Raw genomic sequence first — 21,046 nt, 5'->3', positions numbered from 1 at the left:
TCCCACAACCCTGGCTTCTTTCTCTTTGGGTTCCCTGATGTTCTAAACATTTGTCCTAAAGTCAACTCTTGGTTCTGGTAATAATGAATGAAAGGTAGGAGCTTCTGGTAACACCTGTGGTTTATTATTTAAATTTATCTGAGTGAAGTGATATTCTAGATCACATAATGATTTCAATATCATTGGAGCCAGAAATGTATTTAAAATACTGCAAAACTGTTCAATGAAAGGGGGTAGGCGTTGATCAGTCATGGCTGTATTGGTAGGTAACCTTGATTATACAAAGGGAAAACAACAATGATGAGTTCAGAAAAGAACCATACCAATTATTAGAGAATTGAAAATAATTAAGTTTGCAAACATGTATTAAGCAACTACTGTGTGCTGGACACCGTGCCAGACCAAGATTTATAGCAATGACTGTCCCAGCGTGCCGGAAGATTGTGGTCTATCTAGAGAGGGAGAAAAAGCTGGATTGAAGAGAAGGGATTCCTTTTGTTGAAACTACTTACCCTGAAAAAGGGAATGCTTGAAGGAGAAGTTTTTAATTGAAACATGTGATATGAAAGGACTAGCCAGATATTATTCATAATGATCACAGAAATAATTCGTCTTGGGGGAAATTGCTACTAATCATGAAAAAAATTTCTGTCTGTGCCCACAATTAGGGCCTGGCATAAGCCACTGAATTAGCTTGAGTGGAGGCCTCTAAAATGAGGTAGGTGCCCAAGTTCCGAGGCAGCATGGGCCAGTTTGCTGCCAGGCAACGGGAGTGCTTGGTGTTGACAGGCGGGTGCAATTCTGTCCATTCTCATTGTTTTGTACAATGTAAGCCAATCTTTGAGGAATTCTTTTCAGACTCACAGGCAGCGCTGAATACTTCTTTCCCAAAAACAGATTATGTGAGTAGAGACGAGTTGAGTCATAGGATTTTCTCAAAGGGGGTTTGAAAGGCTCTGTCTGCATTCTGGGGCCTTAAGCACCAGGAGCTGGAGACACAGGCAGGTTTCCCAGGCCTCAGGGACAAACGTTCTTGGTCTAGTGTGGTGCACTGCTCAGCACAGAGAGCATATATCTATTGAGTAAACAGGCCATGTTGCAGAGAAAATATCAGACTATCTTTCCCCTCATGGCTGCTCCCCATGTGCCACTTTGTGAAAGCTGCTTGTTGTGTGGAAACAAACACATTTTGGCTCCTTTTGGCTCTGTGCAGCCAGAGGAAAAGCCAAGTTGAATCCCATTCTATCTTATGAATCATCCTCCAATCTGCCAGCTAAATTCTGGCTGAGGACACTTTGTTGTAGGAGAAGGAGGTACAGAGCTAAAAGGAAGCTGCTGGTTCTCAGCTCTCAGACCATTTGTAGTGTAATTAGAAACATAATGTTTTGACTTAGAAGCTGATCACATCTGATATGGGTATCAGCAAGACAAGATAAACATCAAACTTTTTGGTGTAATTTAATCAGTTTGGAGTTTTGATGACGATAACACTATTTCAAGTGTTACTGGTATGAAATCACTCATCCCCTTCTTAAAAAAACTTAAATATTAATCAGTCTAGAAATTTCCACAGCTTAATAATGAAGATGTATAAAATATCAACTTCACATGTAGATGATCATTAAACTAAATGTAACATAGCAGAAGTAACACAGCAGTTTATCTCTGCTCCCTTACTATAAGGATATAATTGTGTGCACACGCACACGCACATGCACACACACAGACGTATTAAACAGAAGAGGAGAAGACAGCAATACAACTTTGGAAAGCAGTTGAGAAAGAGTAATTGACTGAGCTAAATAAAAAATAAAGGTTTCAACTTAAGCAGGCAGTGGGAGAAGCTTCTAACCAAGCTTATTTATATCACAGAGCCATAGAAAAACTCAGGAACTGGGGCACCAGGTATATCTGAAGATAATGGGGCAGAGAATAGAAGGATTTAATAAAATTCTGAATAAAAGGTTAGACATGTCTGACCCTCTGCCCTATCATTCACAGTTGAGTGACTGCCCTTCCCCCATCCTGATAGAATATTAGCAATTTATTGGGTAACTTTGACCCAAAGGGACTTTGCACTTGGGGAAACCAGGGACACCTTACTGAAAAAAGAATGTTTAAGAAAAAGTCTAACTACTGACCGTTGAATTTACCATCCCCACGCCCTCTTTCCCTCCTTATTTCTTGGAAAAAATAGATCAGAAATGTGCTCCTCAGGCAAGAGACTGGTGGGATCCTATCTGGAAAGTTTCAATCTAAGAGAAATGACTCATAGGTGGTGATATCTCATTGGAAATTTCTGGTGAAATTACCCCATAATTACATTTATCAAGTGACAAGCACCACTCACATACATAGCTTCCAAAGAACTTTGTAGTGCCTCACTCTTAAATTTAATAGACACCCATGAATCACCATTATATGAAAGTATTTAACGTAAGAGTACAAACAAAAAGGAGAAAATGGAAATATTCTAAAGGAAACTGAGATAAGAGATAAGAAAGCCAAAAATACATCTTGGAGATTAGAAATAAGAAAGCAGGATTAAAATTTAAACAAGAAGCTGAAAAGATAAAATTGAAATCTCTAGAGTCAAAAAGATATCACTGTCAGAAATATAAAAGAGCATAGAAAATTTTCAAGAAATAATAAGAGGAAATTTTTCAGAACTAAAGAACATGACTTTCAGGATTGGAAGGATCTTCTAATTGTCCAAGGTAGTGAATGGAAAAAGATCCACACCAAGTGGTGTCAATGTGAAATTTCAGAAAACCAGGAGTACAGAGAGAGAGAAAGGGAGGGAGGGAAGAAGAGAGAGAGCGAGAGAGAGAGAGAGAGAGCGAGAGAGAGAGAATGACATATAGAGAAGTAGGAAACAAAATGGCTTTCAAGATAATTCAGAAAAGCCTTCAAAATTCTGAGGGAAAACGGTTTCCAACTTCACATTCTACACACAGCCAAAATGTCTATCAAGTGTGAAGGTAAATAAAAGTTAGATATGCAAGACCTCAAATAATTATCTCACACATATCCTTTCTCAGGAAGCTACTGGAGGATGTGTTAAACCAGGGAGTAAACAAATAAAATAAAATAAAAAACAGGAAGACATTGGTCACAGGGACCAGGATGAGAACACCTAAGAAGGGATGGTCTCGGGAACAGCCAGTCCAGACTGCACCAGGAGGACAGAGAACCCCAGGAGGAAATGTCACTGAGAAAAAAGGAAAAGGAAGAAGAAAATGATAACTAATCCAGAGCATTTGATTTAAAAGGTGAGATTTATACTTTGGCCTATAGAGTTTTGCAAATGAATTAGTGGCAATTACATAAGAAGACAAGTAAATTAAAAATTATTAAATTTAGGGAAATAAAAGAGTTTTGAAGGAATAGATTATCTTTATATGTTCAACTCTGAATAATATTAACACATGCATAGTTTACCTGCCCCAAAACATGTATCACTATATTGGGATAATGTTGACAGTGGAGAGAGAGAGCAAGACAGGTGATGGTGCTTAGGAGAGCTAAGCCTTATCATCCATAGTATAAAGACAACATCACAACCTAAAAAAATATTAGTGTGTAAAATTATGTAGGTAAATAACAAAAATAAATTGCAAATAACTTAAAGGTGTTAGCTTCTGGCAAACAGGAATTAGGAAAGAGAATAAGATAAAGCAGGGGACTTGTTTTATTAGAAACCTTATAGATGCATTTGATTAAATATATATAAAACTTTGACAAAAAATTAAAATTGAATTAATGACTGAAAACATAGGGCCCCATATTGTTATTATTACTATTATTATTAACTGAACACACTTATTATTAACTCATCCACACTGGTTCCAGGAACAAGTTTAGTATGCAATTGATTACTGTGTTTGGCTTTCTGGCTCCTTTTAAAGTTTTTTTTTTTAAATTTTGTTTTATTGCTTAAAGTATTACAAAGAGTATTACATATGTCTCCTTTTCCCCCCCACTTGATATTCCCCCAGCCTCCCCTACCCCCCAGTGTCTTGTGTCCATTGGTTATGCTTATATGCATGCATACAAGTCCTTTGGTTGATCTCTTACCCCCCACCCCCCCAACCCTCCCTGGGCTTCCCACTATAGTTTGACAGTCTGCTCAATGCTGCTCTGCCTCTGTATCTATTTTTGTTCATCAGTTTATAATGGTCTTTATTATCCATAAATGAGTGAGATCATGTTGTATTTTTCTTTCATTGACCGGTTTATTTCACTTAGCATAATGCTCTCCAGTTCCATCCATGCTGTTGCAAATGGTAAGAATTCCTCTTTTTTACAGCAGCATAGTATTCCATTGTGTAGATGTACCACAGTTTTCTAATCCATTCATCTGTTGATGGGCACTTAGGCTGTTTCCAAATCTTAGCTATGGTAAATTGTGCTGCTATGAACATAGAGATGCATATATCCTTTCTGATTGGTGTTTTTGGTTTCTTGGGATATATTCCTAGAAGTGGGATCACTGGGTCAAATGGGAGCTGAAGTGGGATCACTGGGTCAAATGGGAGCTCCATTTTTAGTTTTTTGAGGAAACTCCATACTGTTCTCCACAGTGGCTGCATTCCCCCCAGCAGTGCATGAGTGTTCCTTTTTCTCCACATCCTCTCCAGCACTTGTCATTTGTTGATGTGTTGATGATAGCCCTTCTGACAGGTGTGAGATGATACCTCATTTTTGTTTTGATTTGCATCTCTCTGATGATTAGTGACTTTGAGCAAGTTTTCATATGTCTCTTGGCTTTCTGAATGTCCTCTTTTGAGAGGTGTCTATTTAGCTCCTTTGCCCATTTTTTGATTGGATTGTTTATCTTCCTTTTGTTAAGTTGTAAGAGTTCCCTATAAATGTTGGAGATTAAACCCTTTTCGGTGATAACATTTGCAAATATATTCTCCCATGCAGTGGGCTTTCTTGTTGTTTTATTGATGGTTTCTTTTGCTGTGCAGAAGCTTTTAATTTTGATGTAGTCCCATTTGTTTATTTTCTCTTTAGTTTCCAATGCCCTAGGAGCTGTATTGGTGAAAAAATTGCTTTGGCATATGTCTTCCTTTTAAAGTTTAGATCAGCAATTTTCAACCTGTGTGCCATGGCAAACTGGTGTGCCACAAGAATGTTTAAAACATGCAAAACTTGAGTATATAGGTAGGGGCACTGATTTCTTTTCCCTTAGATTGTCAGATAAAAAAACTTACAACAGCCAACACAACAATAGCCATTAGGTATAAATAAAAATTATACCTGTTTTTTGTTAGCTAGGCAAAAAAAATCTATTTTTTGCTGTGCTGCTGGATTTTAGAAATTAAGTTATGTGTGCTATGAGATGAAAAAGATTGAAAATCGCTGATCTAGATCAAGGTACAGTGTGATATGAAACTCATAACTGCCCATCTCACAGTGAAAGACAAAGGAAGGAGATGACATGAAAATCCAACCAATGCATCATTATTGACATAATCCAATAGGGATAACTTCCTGCTAGACACTGGACTCACACTTTCTCTTTGGGAATTATCTGCTATAACTGGACTAGAGATCCTTTCAAATTGTTTCTCCTTTTAAAATAAATTGGGATTCTCACTGTTTTTTCTTTTTTTTTTTCTTTTTTGGCCTGGTAGATCCAGTGCCAGGTTTGTTCTCATTCTATCTTTGTAAGAATTCCAAATTTATAGTTGTCCTTGTGACATCTCAGCTCCCTTAGATACAATGCCTTCTGCTCATAAGTCCCTATTATTTGGATATTGGCTTAAAACTCTCTCCTCTTTCATTTCCTGGCTCTTTCCAAACTCTCCTTCCTCATCATATCTTCTTTTTTACTCTCTCTCTCTTTAGCTTTGACTCCTTTTTTAAATAGAATCTAATGTATAAAATTACTTTTAAAGACCATTATCATAATGAACTATCACATTCATAAATATCTTACCCACATAGAAACTATTCATGCTTCAAAATGTGAGCTCCCTATTTTTCTGATATTTGAAGTAAACATCCATTTTTAGTGTTGACAGGAGCAATGTGTTTGCTTTCCTTTCCCATCCTATCTAATAATAGACAAACATGGTAATTAACAGTACCTCTGACACGCTTCCCATTGGCTAATCAGGGCGATATGCAAATTAACTGACAACCAAGATGGCGGCCGGCAGCCAGGCAGCTGAAGCAAACAGGAGGCTTCCTTGCTCCAGTGACAGAGGAAGCCAAGGTTCCCCGCCTGCCTCTTTGGGCTTCTGAGCTGTACTCTAAGAAACAATGTTGCAAATATAGAAGCTAAACAAACCCCAGAAACCTGCTTTCAGCCAACCGGGCCTCAGAGCTGGAGCTGCAACAGTGTTTCAATTATAGAAGCCAAACAAACCCAGATACCTGCTTTCAGCAGCCAAGGTCTCAGAGCTGGAGCCAAGCCTCAGAGCTAAACCCAGCTCTCAGTTCCAGTGACAGCCATAGAAGGTAAATAAATCCCAGAATAAAAAAAAAAGAAAAAAAGGAGAGATTGGGAGCTTCAGTCACCCGCTAGCCTGAAAACGGCCCTCAGCCCCTCACCCAGACTGGCCAGGCACCCCAATGGGGATCCCCACCCTGAAGGGGGTGTGACCAGCTGCAAACAGCCATCAGCCCCTCATCCAGGCTGACCAGGCACCCAAGCGACCCCCACCCTGATCTGGGACACCCTTCAGGGCAAACCAGCTGGCTCCCACCTGTGCACCAGGCCTCTATCCTATATAGTAAAAGGGTAATATGCAAACTGACCTAACAGCAGAAGGATTGGGAATGACTGGTCACTATGACACGCTGACCACCAGGGAGCAGACACTCAATGCAGGAGCTGCCCTCTGGTGGTCAGGGCGCTCTCACATGGGAGGAGCTCTGCTCAGCCACAAGCCAGGCTGATGACTGCCAGTACAGCGGTAGTGGTGGGAGCCTCTCCTGCCTCCTCAGCAGCACTAAGGATGTCCGACTTCAGTTTAGGCCTGCTCCCTGCTGGCAAGTGGACATCCCCCGAGGGCTGCCGGGCAGCCAAGGGGATGTCTGATTGCCATCTTAGGCCCAATCCCCCAGGGAGCAGGCCTAAGCCAGCAGGTGGTCTTCCCCTGAGGGGTCCCAGACTGCAAGAGGGCACAGGCCAGGCTGAGGGACCCCCCCCTTCCCCAGAGTGCACAAATTTTTCTGCACCGGACCTCTAGTCCTATATAATAAAAGACTAGTATGCAAATTGACCAAATGGCCAGTTGCTATGATGCACACTGACAACCAGGGGGCAGATGCTCAATGCAGGAGCTGCCACCTGGTGGTTAGTGTGTTCCCACAGGGGGAGCGCCACTCAGCCAGAAGCCAGGCTCATGGCTGGTGAGCACAGCAGCGGTGGTGGGAACCTCTCCACCCTCCATGGTAGTGCTAAGGATGTCTGACTGCTGGCTTAGTCCCGCTCTCAGGGTTCCTGGACTGTAAGAGGGCGCAGCACAGGCTGGGCTGAGGGACCCCCCCCCCCCCCCAACAAGTGCACTAATTTTGTGCACCAGGCCTCTAGTGTTTGTATTTGTTTGATTTCTTTGTTTCCTTAAGTTACAATTAGGCTGGCTTAGTGGTCATTTAACAGAATGTAGCCCTTAATTTAAGAATATAAGTACGTTTTCTTTAGATGTCAGAAAAGTTGCCTGTGATTTCCTTTTAAGTACCTAAGCAAGCCTCATGCGAATTTTCTAGATTTCAGTCAATATTTTAAAAAAAGAAAAAGAAAAAGAACCACCGTTCCAGCAATGCTTTTGCCTTTTAGGGAGACAGATTAAACCTATGAGATTCCACAAAGATTCCAAAGGTCTTTTGGACAATATTAGAATTGAATCAAACCAACCCCAGGGCCAAGTCAAGAGTGAGCTCAGTTGCCACCTCCCCACTGAGCCAGCTCATCCAGGCAGGGAAGGAGAGAGTGGGCCCATTCTGGGAGTGGGATGGTGAGGAGTTCTGCTTGGTAGTGCCAGAACCCAGGCCGCAGAGCCTGGCTGAAAAAGAGGTGGACTGAGGGCAGGCCCCTTAAGGAGTGGCAGTGAGATGGCAGACTGCTAACAGAGCTGGAGAAGGCAGTCACGGTCCTGGTATTAAACTTCTATAAATACATGTCTATGCACAGCCCGGTCAAGAACAAGATCATCAAGAGCAGCTTCAGAAAGATGCTTCAGAAAGCTTCCACCACACATCAACCAGGATAGATATATCAACTTTGACCAGTACTGGACCTTGATAGGCAACACCACCAGCCCCATCACCATTACCCACCAACAGGAGCAGCAGAGCAGGAGCTAGAGGACCCCACATTGTCCCCTCATGCCAAGCTCTGATCCCTGCTCCTCATGCTCATTCCAGGTCCCTCTCTCAGCCTTCTGCCCACCCAGGCCCTGTCCTTGCTTCTCCAGACCTTCTCCTGATCCTTGCTGAACAGAGGGCAAGGGTGATGTCAGGGACCCTTTGTGAGCATCTCAGTCTGGGTGTGCCTTCCTTAGGGTCTCAGTTCCTGGAGCCAGCAGGAACTAGGTGCCCCTCTGTGAGATCTAAGTGCTATTTGGGGACACCATGAGTTTCCTCAGTCCAACCGTCCTTCCCAATGTCTGGTATTCCTGCCTGTTTGTGGGTCTCTCTGGACTTCTGGAGGTCAGCTTGCTGCTACAGGTCTTCCTCCTCCTGGCAGCAGCAGCAGAGACCTCTCCCCTTCCCCTTAACCCTTCTGCTGGGCAGAAAAGACTCCCAAGGCTGCCCTCCAGCTGCCTCTGGGTCTGGGAACAGCTAAGCAGGGTTGAGCCTTCTCTTTCCTGCTCAGCCTCTGAAGCATGGTAATAAAGCTGGATTTGGAATTTGTACCCCTTCACCTTCTCCCCAAAAAGAATTGAATTAGGTCACTACAGATACACAAAGTCACAGGTAAAATGATTATAGGCAGGCATAGAAAGGCCAATGAAACGCTCTGCCATCCCTGACTCAGTGAGTCAGGGGGAAGTATGGTGTGTTAATTAGAGGAGCCCAATGAGCTCAGTAGGGGTGACAAATGAACGTGCCCTTGGATATGAAACTGTGAAATAGAATTTTACTTCAGTGAATGGCACCTTCTGAGAGTGACCCATGTCATCCTTTAGAACTTAGATCTGAGACACAGTGATTCCTTCTGGAAAAGTTAGAGAGGAATAGTAGTCAAGACCTGTCTTGGCTTGAGAGAGTGGCAGAAACAGTTGGCACTGGAGCTGGGGGTGGAGGGAGAAGGGGAAAATAGAGGGAAAGCATTGGGCAAAGCACAGAATTTAGGTGGCTGTGGATACAAGAAAGATATCGTGAGTTGGAAAATCAGATTAGGACTCATCACTCCAGGCCCTACTTGAGTCCTGGGTATAGTCACTTGCCCATTCCACATGGGCAGAGAACCTCTTATCTCTAGACTTACGAAGTGGCCAACCAAAGTTCATCACTTGGGGGCCTGGATGGAGGTCCCAGGAGCCTGGTCCTGATGTGGGTAGGGAAGAGGCTCGGGACTTCTAGCAGAGGGTGGTGTGGGGGCTACACAAGGGCTAGCTTCCTGCTAAGTTGAGTTTGCCTGAGCAAGACCAAGACTGCATTTGGGGTGAAGGAATGTGTGGGAGGGGAAGTGGAAACACTGCCTTATTCAATTTCAGAGCCTCCAGGACAGCAGAGACAGCGAGAAGTGGTGGCAGCCAAGGGTGAGGATTTAAGTAATTATCACTGTTTTTATCACTGTCGTTGGAAGGTTCCAGATAGACTCTTAAGTAAATCATTCCTTTGGACCAAGATCCAGCGGGGCTGTTCTGTTCTTGGTGTTGGCAGTTACGACTATTAGAGCTGCTCTGGCACAGACACAAAAGGCCTGCGAGTTTCTAGGACCATTTAAGAGACATAACAATTACATCTTTGTTTAGGTAGAAGGACTCAAGAGCCATATGCTGGTCATGCATGCATCCTGATATAAAGGCCACTTGGACGGCTCGTGGTAATTACATCACTCCCTCAGGCCCTGCAGGCTCCTGGCCCATGGTACTTACTGAGGCCACAGCCATGGTCCATCCTGATTATTCCTGGCACAATCTCACTGGACTTAAGGTTTTGGTAGTCTGGCCAAGGTTCAGCAAACCACGCCAGGAGAATCCCAGATGCTGGCGTCCTGGGCCACATTTACAAGATGCAGATCCCTTCTTTCCCCTCCCACTGTTCTCAGCAAACATGTGCCTCTTCTCTGCAGGGAGCCCCCACCGCCATTTCATCAGAGAAAGAGGATCCTGAGCCCATAGGCCCGCTTCAGTGGCACAAGAATCTTTCCAATTAAAAAAAAACCACACATAACACTTTATTATATATAGAGGTGTGATTTCCCCAAATTTGAACTTTCTGGAACACAGCTCCAAACCTAAATTCAGGAAAGAAAGCCAACACACTAAAGTCACCCCACTTTGCACCCATGTTTGTCACACTGAGCTATTAACTCTAACTAAACAACATGTTCTTAACAAATGAGCTCTCCTACCCCGCGGCCCCCCCCCCCCCCCCGCCCCCAACACACACACACTAAGACCAAACTGTGGGGAATACAAAGAAATATTTGAATGAATGTGTAATTGCATATTATGTAATACACATGTATGTAATTAAGAAACATTTAAAAGGTGTTCAGGATGCTTTGTTTTTGAGAGTAGAGAGAGTTTATGTTTATCCTTCAGAAAAATGGTTACGATTTTTAAAGCCTGTGTTCTGGAATGGATGAACTTCCCTTATCTGGAAAATGTCATTATGTGTGTGCAACACTTCATTTGCCAACTGGAGTGTCACTGGGTATACTCTGATTATTTATTTTTCTTTCAGCTGAGTCTTATATTCCTGTTTGTTCCAAGTCTTTGCACTGCACACAGCTTTCCTCCATTTCATCCTTTTTCTTGGTTGAAAGCAAAATCATCAATAACTTTAGATGAAAACTGCTCACAGTAGCGTGCTGGGACAATCTGGTTTGAAGGCTCTGATTGATTTGCGTCTAAACAGAAATGTAAACGGCATTGGTTGTATCTCTGCCTTCTCCCGACCCAAGTGTCCAGGCACCTCATTAGAGCCTCCAGCTTTCTGCTGGCACCTGTTGTTTCACACCATTTTATAGGCTGTCTGCTTCTAATAAATGAAATTATGTTTCTGCAGCACTCTCACAAGCAATCAAAGAAACACCGCCTCACCGTCTCAGAGCCCCGGCACTATCAAAACTATTGTCCCAGTACCATGATGCAATGCGGGATGATTTATTAGCTTTTCTCTAGGCTGATAGCTCCAGAGAATCGCCACAAAAGACAAGTGCAGATGCCACGCATTGGAACTCTAGAAACAGCCACATGCAATTTAAAAGTTTTATTGCAGATAATGTGGCCCCCACTAAAACTTTGCTTTCTGACGATGCCTTGACTTCCATAACCTGGGGCTCTAGGATAAGGGGTGATTCGTCTGAGTGCACAGGTCAGGTTCTCACCATGTTCAGGTCACACTTTTGTTTATAAGAGCTACCTGTCCTCATGGAAACATGCTCACCACTTCAAATGTTCAGGTTCCCACTTGATCTTTATTTTTTATGTCCCCAAATAACACCATATGATTTCGTGAAAATACTGAGAATTCAACCAGTAAAGCTCTAGCTACAAAATCAACAGTGTGTGTGTGTGTGTGTGTGTGTGTGTGTGTGTGTGTGTGTGTGTGTAGGGCACCAAAAGGCAACATAATGCCATGGAAAAAGAGTTAAAACTCTGGATGCATCTAAATTACTCTTAGGGACTCGCTTTGACCTTCAAGACTTAAAGAAATTCTCCAATGCTTTAGTGAAGTAAATTTCAACTGTATTGATTCTGAGATCATCGTATTGTTGGAAGGAAGATCTGAAATGAATGTATGATTAAGCTGGTCTTGATTTAATGTGTGAAGTCTGTGACATTCAGGCCATCTTACCTGTACTGGTTCCCTCCCCGTTCACAACTCTTCCCCTCCTTCCTTGCCTCTCAGGCAGAAATGCTCTCCTCACTACTTCCCTCTGCTTATTCCTTGTCACAACCCCCTTTTAGAAGGAAGCAGAAAGGGTCTGGTTATAAAGAAATGTCAAGGACAAATAAATCAGCATATTTCCAATTTCTTAGGGCTCAAAACTTAAACCCAGGATATAAAGTTTTATTTGGTGGAATTTGGGATAATAATCAGCGATGATTTCTTTTAATAATCCAGATGGATCGTTATTGACAGCATTGTCATCTTTACTGACTTAATGTGGCTTCCTCAAATATGGTGGTTTACTTTGGAAGTGGGGAATAAACTTGACTTTAGATACTGGGATTTTTCAACATTTCCCCCCCCAAGCTTTACACAGAGTGTCATTTCCTCTATATCCTCTATCTCATAAATTGTAAATTTAGCCAATGTTATGAAGTGAAAGTTTATGTCCTCCCCTCAAATTCACACTACCAGTATGATGGTATTGGAGGGGGGGTCTTTATGAGTAATTAAATTTGGATGAAGTAGTGAGGGTGGGGCCCTCATGAGGGAATTCGCGTCCTTATAAGAAAAAGAAGGAAGACCAGAACTTCCTCTCTCTGTCATGTGAGAACATAGTGAGTAGGCTGCTGTCTACAGGCCAGAAAGAAAGCTCTCGCCAGGGACCAAATCTGCTGGCACCTTCATCTTGGACTTTCCAACCTCCAGAACTGTGAGAAATAAATAGCTGTTGTTTAGGCCACCCAATCTGTGCTATTTGTTATAGTAACCCATGCTGACTAACACAGCCAATATATCTGGTCTGGTTACCTCAATTCTTAATAGATTTTCCCGAGGGAACAAGAGCCTATTGTCTGGGTGAGTTGAGGAGCATTGGCAAAATGATTTATCATGCTTGAAAATGTTGCTAAGATGCAACTATGTACAACAGAGATGGTAAGGCACTTTATAAATAGGAACAACTGGAAAGGGCAGTTTTTAAAATTCTGGTGAAAAATATACTCAACATAAAATTTACCATCTGAACCATTTTTACATTTTCAGTTCAGTGGCGTTAAAATACATACATATTGTTGTGCTATTATCGCCACCATCCATCTGCAGAACTCTTTTCATCTTGTAAAACTGTAACTCAGTGCCCGCCAGACAGTAACTCCCCATTCTCCTCCCCCAGCCCGTGAAAACCACCATTCTACTCTCTGTCCCTATGAATTTGAGGACTCTAGGACTTCATATAAGTGGGACTGTACAGTGTTAGTCTTTTTGTGACTAGTTTATTTCACACAGCATAATGCCCTCAATGTTTATCCACATTGTAGCATATGCCACAGTTACCTTCCTCTTTAAGGCTGAATATATTCCGTTATCTGTATATTCCATATTTTGTTTATCCTTTTATCCATCCGTGGACACTTGGGTAGTTTCTAACTTTTGTCTATTGTGAATATTACTGCTATGAGCCTGAGTGTACACATATCTCTTTGAGACCCTGTTTACAGTTCTTTCTGATATACACACAGAAGTAAAATTGCTACATCATATATATAGTAATTTTTTAAAAAAACAAAAACAGGAAAGAGCATTTCAAATGCTCTCTTCAAACCAAGACAACAATGTTGCAGATGCATTTGTCTGTCTGGTCTATGAGCACATCTCTGTTGCTGAGAACAAGCCTCCTATTTGTAATAGGAGGAAAGTGAGCAGGGGTTGGACATATTGAATGGGATGCAGCAGGGCCTGGCTCTTTTTTTTATATTTTATTGATTTTTTACAGAGAGGAAGGGAGAGGGATAGAGAGTTAGAAACATCGGTCAGCTGCCTCCTGCACACCCCCCACCGGGGATGTGCCCGCAACCAAGGTACATGCCCTTGACCGGAATCGAACCTGGGACCCTTCAGTCCGCAGGCAGACACTCAATCCACTGAGCCAAACCGGTTAGGGCCTGACTCTTTCTTTTCCCTTATCCTAAATGGCTCCTGGGGAGAGTTCTGCAAACCTCCAGGGAGCAGTGTGAAACCCACAGCTCAATATCTTCATTGTGCAATAAAGGAGCTGAGGCTCATGGTGGGCAAGGGGGTAGGGGCTGTAGTTCTTTTTCTAAGACTGCTAAAATAGTGTGGGAAAGCTTGATCTGGAGCCCACATTTCCAGAGATTCTCCCCGCTCCTTCACCACTATACTAGTACAATGCTGTAGTCATCCTTGCTTTTATCTGAATCTTAAAAAAGGATAATGTCACTCACTGAGCTATTAACTGATATTCATTAGGTAAAAACTCTATTTCTCAGAGAATCTGTTTTCACACTGTTGCGAATCTCTGTAATAAACAGAGGAGACATTACATCTTCTTAGAGCGTAAAAGGAACTGTTTTTTGGAGTTAATTATGATTTTGTTGTGTAAAGTTAAGAGAGAGACAGAGACACCAACAGAGAAACAACAGGAACTACCTCCCCATAACCCTGTAGCTGAACTTGGAACTGAGGCAACAAGTTCCTGTGAACTCCAGTGTGGAGTCAGAAGACACCATGTCTGAATTTCTCAACGAGCAACTCAGCCTCAGCTCCTACGTCCTCCTCTGGCATGTGAAGATGCCATACCTTCATATGATACTTTCACTTCAGGATCCTCCTCAGAGATACTGGGAATAGGCGGTTAGTTGATTCTTTTGGAAAGCGTTTATCTTCTGTTAGTCTGTCTTGATTCGTCAGGTTATGGTCATTCCTCAGGCTAGAATGATGACCCCAGTAGAATTCTGAAAGTTGCTTGTAATTAAAATTTTCTAAAGCCTGCAAGTATTTGTATATTAAAGTGTATTAAAATCAGAGGTCTCTGTGACTTTCATTTTAGGGGAAACCGAAGTGTTCTCTTCATTTAAATAATAAAAACAAATATTGTCCTGACACGTAAGGAAGATTTTTGTCTGTAGGGATGCTTAGGTGGGGAGCAATGAGCTCTCCACTACAACACACTGCTTCGAGCTCCCCCACAAGGCTTTTCCCCAACCAAAGTCAGCAATACAAGCAATAAATATGCTCTCACAGTTAATGGTCACACTCACCAACCTGTTACTTTACCTATAGGTTAGAGCTTACAACAGAGCCTGGGGTTGAAAAACGGTTCTCTTTCTCTGTGGGCTTTCATTTCATTTTTTAAGTGGGTAAAAGGCTTTCAGTCCTGTCTGACTATGAGCAACTGGCTTCCTTCCTCCTTTCCTCTTCTCCATCCTCCCACTAGTAGGTGGGGCATGAAGGAGATGACCAAGGGCCGGGGCTTAATGAAGAAGAGAATCATCCTAATTCCTTGAACTCCTCCATCTCAGCCAGGACATCAGTTGTTCTATTTGAAGATGCACAATGCATTTCTTAGAGTCACTGGGGTGCGAACAAAACCAGAGGTGTTTACAAGTGATAGCTTCCAGGATGCAAAATATTACAGGTATGGTAGGACTGGAAGGGCCATCGCCTTTATCTGTTGCTTCTTATCCCTGTAGCTTACAGCACTGCTTATAATCAATGGAGCAGGGAAAACAAAACAGTGCAAAACAATTTTAAGAAGAATTGGCAAATGTCTGCTAAAATCTAGGCATTGTGTTAGCTGCTGGGGAGATCGTGGTATACAATACTAGTAAAAATTTAGAACCTGTCTATCAGGGAAACAGATATTGAAAAAGTGATTCCATGGGACATTAGGGACAATTTAGGAGAAGAGAAAAATTATGACAGTGAGTGATTCTTGGTTTTTGTGAGCCATAAATGGTACTCATAAATATGTTTGAAATCTAAAGTACAAACACATCAAAAAGCTTTATATAAAAATAAAGATGATGAATTCAGGTGGGAGCTAGATCTGATCATTGGTTATAATCTCCCTAAATTAAATACGATGTAAGAACACATGTTGGGATCAGGAAAAAATCACCTTGGCAATGCGTGATGCAAAAGAATATGCTTTAAAGAAACCATGCTGCTCTCTTGAAAGAGAAATGCTTAATACCACAGGTGCTTTGAGAGTTGTCGTTGAAAAGCATACATACTTGGAAATTAAAAGTGCTTCAGGAATCCCAGTTCTTCAAATGGGCAATATTTTTCCATGTTGTTATTCTATCGAAACTCAGCCAACGATGAGGTGAGGCAATTTTGTCTTTTTCTTTTCTTTAAATCATACATTACTGATCTCTACAATTGGAAAACATATTGCAGTTGGTCTGAGTACATGGCTCTGCTATACTACCCTCCCCTATTTGTTTGGCAATAATATTTCTGAAATAAATCATAATTATAGTTAACGTGAAAATAGTATTCTATGTGCCAGGTACTATGCTATGCAATTTGCACGCCTTATCTTAACTAATGAATGACAAACCTCTGTCCTTATCTCTGTTGTATAGATAAATTATCAGACTCAAAGGGTTTCCTAACTTGCAGGGAAGCAATGTCTGATTCCAGAGCTTGTACTTGCACTATCACATGATATGCCCTCTCATATATAATTAATGTAATTTGAATGTTTCTATTAGACAGTTTTGATATACATGATAGAAATGTGCCCTAACTGGTTTGGCTCAGTGGATAGAGCATCTGCCTGCGGACTGAAGGGTCCTGGGTTTGATTCCGGTCAAGGGTATGTACCTTGGTTGCGGGCACATCCCCAGTAGGGGGTGTGCAGGAGGCAGCTGATTGATATTTCTCTCTCATCTATGTTTCTAACTCTATCCCTCTCCCTTCCTCTCTGTAAAAAATAAATAAAAATATATATTTTAAAAAAGAAATTTAACAGAGAGAGGGAAAACAGAAATGAAACCAAGTACAAATGAACATTGAAAGTTGGTGCTAAATCCCACTAATAAGGAAGACAGATGAAATATGGCAGTCTTGCCCAGCACCTACCTGCATTGTCTCCCCAGGACCCAGTTTTTAAATCTAACTTAAGCCTACCTGTAAGTGCGTCATTTTCCCCTAGCTGATGTAAGCTTGAGAAAGGGAAAGGAGGCTCTGAGAAAAGGTGCTTGGAAGAGGAAATAAAGAAGGAATCAGGGTAACAGAGACTTAGCAGAGGCTTGGTAAGTTGTGTGTAAGAGACCTCTAAATGGATGTCTTTTTCTTCAGCTTAATTGAGATATAATTGACAAACACAATTATAATATAAAATATATGTGTTGATTTGATACATGTAAACATTGTAAAAGGATTCTCACCATCAGGTTAGGTAACACATCCATCACATCATATGTTTGCTCTTGTTTTTGGAGAACACTTAAGCTCTACTCTTAGCAAATTTCAATTATACAATGCAATCAACTATAGTCACCATGTTATACATTAGATATTCAGATTTTATTCATTGTATAACTGAAAGTTTGTATACTTTTACCTACATCTTCTTATAGCCCTACTCCCCCAGTCCCGGGAGGAGTTTAGTTTAGCTTGCTCTAATGTAAGGAACTACAAGAAGTGGTGTATGTGTATGTGGGGGTGTGTGTGTGTGTGTGTGTGTGTGTGTGTGTAAGGGGGCCATCTCTTTATGAAGTCACATTTTACTTTGAACTGAATTCTTAAGTCTCCATGTCTTCCAGCTGTTGTTCCTGCTTCCCCACCCACAAGGCCCTAATTAAATTCTTACTATGATTCATTCCTTTAGGTGAGTCAATTCTAACAATATATTGCAAAATTTTTAACATCCTTTAAGAATGCAACTGAATCCTAAATGCAAATGTCAGGGGAACAGCCCAACCTCTGCTTTAAATAAACAGTGAAAAAATGGATATGAAAGGGTCAGAGATTTCCCAAACAGTGGTTTCCTGAACAATGTATGCATGTTCCTGCTCCTAAGTGAATCATGGGTCAGAAAAGATGAAATATTAAGCAAATTAGAACAAAACTTAAAGAGGATTGGGCAGTGGGGAAGGGGAGAGTTCCAGGAGGGAATTGAACTGGTGGGTTAATTATCTCAGAAAACTCATAACATTTAAGTGAATTTCCTAATGTCTTTTCTGAGTTCCCGGAAAGGGATTTGAGTCAAACTGAGGCTAAGATGTGAACAGGACCCACTCACTTCTAAAGATCTACAACAAACTTATCGATTCAAAAGGAAAAAGAAAGAAGCATGAAAAGTTAACACAGGAAGTTGACATGAAGAAGTAATTATGGCTTCTCTCTGATTTATTACACAGCAGAATTGTCTTCTCGATGGCATTGTCATTAACCTAATTATTCATAATAAGAAAAAGAACAAAGGGAAGGCCAGACATTATAGGCATGTCATTTGGGCAGCTTCATGAGGAAGCTACAACTTTACAGTCCCTACTGGTCCAAAGGGAGATAGATGCATGTTCAGTAATGTTGGGGACATAGGGAAGGTGCTTGCTGTCAGTCACACCTGAGAAGAAATGTCATTGGCCAGAATGGGTGTGGCAACTGCAAGGGCAGAAATACAGGATATGTAACCCCCTGAATAAAGAAATTCACTCTTTGGTGTTCTTACTGCTCTTGGGACTCTTGGGGTTCCTGGGACTCCTGTGATTCTGGGCTTGTGGGGATCCTCTGTGTTCACCCACCTGGCCCACAGGCATGTAGACCCCGCACACAATGAACTAATGGACTGCAACTAACCTGATGTTGAACTGGACCCAGGTCCAACATGGAAAGGCAACTCTGGACACTGTCTTTGCTTCTGGCTTTCTTGAAATCCCAGCTGCACTTTTTCTATGACTAAACAAAGGGAAATGGGACTTTAGAAACTCAGGGATGTAATTCCACACAAATGAAAATCACTCATTCTCCCATGTGAGTCTCAGAAAATTCATTTTCTCAAAATATCATAAGGTCTCCCACCCCGAGCACCCAGTGGGGAAAAAGACCCCCTACTTCATCCAATAACATTCTTAAGTAGAATTTTGCCTACTGATTGAAGATTAGTATAATAAACAGGCTGGGTACAACTCCCATTGAAGTGGGACTCTATGAAGGGATTTGCAGAAGGAAGATTTGACCGTCACTCATAAGCAACTTTGGCCTCGTATGAACAAGCGTGAAATGGGAATTTTCAGTATGTTCAGACTCTGCCCTCCTAAGTTCTATCCAGCATTTCTTTTTTGTTTGTTTATTAATCCTCATCCAAGGATATTTTTTTCCATTGATTTTTAGAGAGAGTGAGAGGGCAGGAATGGAGAGAGAGAGAGAGAGAGAGAGAGAGAGAGAGAGAGAGAGAGAGATGTGAGAGAGATATATTAATTGGTTACCTCCCACACAGTGCCCCATCTCTGCCAGGGATGAACCTGCAACCAGGTACATGCTCTTGCCCGGGAATGGAACCCACAACCCTTCAGTGTGTGGGCTGATACTCTAATCACTGAACAACATCGGCCATGGCTATTCAGCATTTCTTAATAAGCATCTAATGATCCAAGCTATTGGTTCTAAACGGTGGTGTGCTGATAAAGGGTTAACAACCAGTTCTCAGAGGCAGAGAGAGGGTTAGCCCTGAATTATGGCATTTGCCATTTGCCACAGTGTAAATACTCTCACTGTGGCTGATTTTCAGCTGCCAATATGAAATCACTGAACACAGAGTTGGGAAGTATGTTCTGCCACCAAGTCTCTGCTAACAATTGGGCGGGTTCTTGAAGTTCAACTCAGTGATTGCACTAACTACCCTACTCAGTTATCGCACTAACTACCTACAAATTAAGGGCAGTATTTTTTACAAGACTGTCCCCATTTTAGATGGCAGCCACAAATTCAGGCATCCCCATACCACCTGCACTTCTGCCCAGCTGACTACAAATTTGGGGCTTTTCACAATACACTGAGGTTCAATAATTTGTTAGAATGATGCACAGAACTCGGGAAAGTGCTATACTAATGATTATTATTTTATTATAAAGGGTACAGAAGAACAGGTACATAGGACAACGTCTAGGGAGGTCCTAAATGCAGAAGCATCTGTCTCTGTGGAGTCAGGCTATGCCACCTTGCTGTTTTTACAGGGTTCATTATAGAGACATGATTAAATCCTTGGCCACATGACTACATTTAATCTCCAGTCCCCTGTTCCCTCTCCAGAAGTCAGAGGTGTGGCTGGAAGTTACAACGCTCAAATACGTGTTTGGCCTTTCTGCTGTGGCTAGTTCTTCCCCTGAAGCTATCTAAGAGCCCACCTTGAGTCATATCATTAACATAAACTCATGTGTAGTGTGAAGGGGCTTGTTCAAGTAACAAAAGAAACTCGAAATATTCAAGAAATTCCAAGCATTTTCTTGATACTCTGAGCCAGGAACTTGGAACAAAGATCAGATATATTTCTCCTTCTATCAAAGAAATATATGCAAATGATCTTGTGTGAGTAGGCTCCACTTCACCACTATTACTTGGCCCTGCATTCTCATAGGGTGTTTTAAAAAATAGTGATATCTGGGTCTCACTCCCAGGGGTTCTGCCTTAATTAGTATGGGGAGCAACCTGGGTATCAACATTTTAAAAGCTCCCAGGATGTTCTAATGTGCAGCGAAGTCTAATTCCTACTGATTGCCTTTCTTATCTGTTGAGACAATAAGATGGACTTTTCTCCATAGTCTGCGAAGGGTATAAACGCAAAGGGTAAGGAAGTGGAATTGACTTTTCTGGGCTTTTGTAAGATAAGGCAGAGTTGCAAGGGATGCCCCAGCACTATCTCTGGCCAGTTATCCCATTCCCCTCTCTCACTTCTTCAAGGATACAAGCCTGTGATCTTTGAAGTCTGGCATTGCTTTGTGGCCCCAAGCACCCTTCCCTTCCAGGGCATGGTACCCTGACATGAAACCTCGAATAATAATAATAATAATAATAATAATAATAATAAGGCTGAGCCTGTTCAAACCTGCTGGAGAGAAATCTGGGTAGGCCCCAAAAGAGAAATGGGGACTTTTCCCAAAGCCTCCACTGGGACCTTTTGCAAGGTTTCCAGGTTAGGCACTTTCCTCTGGGGGCACATAACTAACCATTAGTGCATGTCACTTAATAGTTTAGATAGTTATTTAAATTA

At 41.9% G+C, this 21,046-nt stretch overlaps 1 pseudogene; it reads left to right on the top strand.

Moving 5' to 3' along the window:
- The first annotated feature begins 7,422 nt into the window (after window positions 1-7,422).
- On the top strand, window positions 7,423-8,322 carry LOC139006401 (protein S100-A16-like; annotated as a pseudogene).
- Window positions 8,323-21,046: the final 12,724 nt, after the last annotated feature.

Source organism: Myotis yumanensis, unplaced genomic scaffold (assembly GCF_028538775.1).
Source record: "Myotis yumanensis isolate MYYU_CA2020_CCGP unplaced genomic scaffold, mMyoYum1.0.hap1 SCAF_1, whole genome shotgun sequence".
Taxonomy (NCBI): domain Eukaryota; kingdom Metazoa; phylum Chordata; class Mammalia; order Chiroptera; family Vespertilionidae; genus Myotis; species Myotis yumanensis.
The sequence above is the reverse complement of the archived record's forward strand: the minus strand, read 5'-3'. Positions and strand labels throughout refer to the sequence as shown.